Source organism: Saccopteryx leptura, chromosome 2 (genome assembly GCF_036850995.1).
Source record: "Saccopteryx leptura isolate mSacLep1 chromosome 2, mSacLep1_pri_phased_curated, whole genome shotgun sequence".
In the NCBI taxonomy this organism is placed as follows: Eukaryota; Metazoa; Chordata; class Mammalia; order Chiroptera; family Emballonuridae; genus Saccopteryx; species Saccopteryx leptura.
In genome coordinates, this window is record NC_089504.1 from 215684453 (window position 1) to 215686107 (window position 1655).

Sequence of the window (1655 nt, forward strand, 5' to 3'; positions counted from 1 at the left end):
CCCCGCCCCGCCCGGGCCCCGCCTTCGTGTGAGGTCACCGCTGCCCACGCCAGTGGGGCGGCCCGAAGAGGGGTCCAGCGCCCCCGCTCGGAAAGTGACCGCAGCTGTCCCCAGGGTCCCGAGACTGCCTGGTGTGCGCGGGGCACTGGAACCCCGACAGCCCGGGACCAGCACCCTACTAGTGTGTATCTGGACCTTTGCGAACAGTGGCCAGCCGTTTTTAAGTTTCTAAACGTGTTCGACAACGTAACGAAGGCGTCCATTTATTGAGGGTTCATGTCGTAATTGTCCAGCTGCTGTTAAACCCAACCTAGCGGAGCTTTTCAAGGCGTTCCAAAAAGCTTGACCTTAGCATAGCCACACCTGAGAGGCCGGCCGCACGGACACAGCCCTTCGCAAAAGAAAGGTGCAGAAGTTGTCATTCTCGGCCAGGCCTATTTTAACTTTCTCAAGAAGTTCATTGCAGGAGCCACAAGTAATCATCTCGCAATGGTGGTCTTCCAGTTTTAACTGAGGGTCCAGTGAGAGAGGGCTGCTGGTTAAGATGCCCAATGGAATTAAGAACACCAACCAGCATTTATTTATTTGTAAATGTTTGCTGGACCCTTGGATAATTCTTGCACACTAGGCAGCATGTGTAGGTGGGGACCTAGGGTAAGACAGTGGCCTCTAGGTAGACTTGGATGGTCAGAGGATCAGTCAAGGTGAGTGATGGAGACGCTCTGAGCCAGGTGTTCCCCCAACCCCTGCCCAGTAAGTACCCAGTGTGGTCAGCAGCACAGACTTTGCCCCTGCCCTTGGGGAGCCTGGTAGCTGGTAGGCGAGTCCCAACATTACCAAACTCAAGGGGTTTGCCACTTGGGGAGCTCTATTAATAAACAAGACATGGAGCGTCGGCCTGGCGTGCAGAAGTCCCGGGTTCGATTCCCGGCCAGGGCACACAGGAGAAGCGCCCATCTGCTTCTCCACCCCTCCCCCTCTCCTTCCTCTCTGTCTCTCTCTTCCCCTCCCGCAGCCAAGGCTCCATTGGAGCAAAGATGGCCCGGGCGCTGGGGATGGCTCTGTGGCTGGCTCTGTGGCCTCTGCTTCAGGCGCTAGAGTGGCTCTGGTCGCAGCATAGCGAGGCCCAGGATGGGCAGAGCATTGCCCCCTGGTGGGCAGAGCGTCGCTCCCTGGTGGGCGTGCAGGGTGGATCCCGGTCGGGCGCATGCGGGAGTCTGTCTGACTGTCTCTTCCTGTTTCCAGCTTCAGAAAAAACAAACAAACAAAAAAAAAACAACAAGACATGGCCTGACCAGGTGGTGGCACAGTGGATAGAGCGTTGGACTGGGATGCGGAAGGACCCAGGTTCGAGACCCCGAGGTCGCCAGCTTGAGCACGGGCTCATCTGGCTTGAGCAAAGAGTTCACCAGCTTAGACCCAAGGTCGCTGGCTCCAGCAGGGGGGGTTACTCGATCTGCTGAAGGCCCGTGGTCAAGGCACATGTGAGAAAGCAATCAATGAACAACTAAGAAGTCGCAACGCGCAACGAGAAACTGATGATTGATGCATCTCATCTCTCTCCGTTCCTGTCTGTCTGTCCCTGTCTATCTCTGCCTCTGTAAAAAAAAAAAAAAAAACAAAAACAAGACATGGTTGTTATAAGGTAGTTTTAT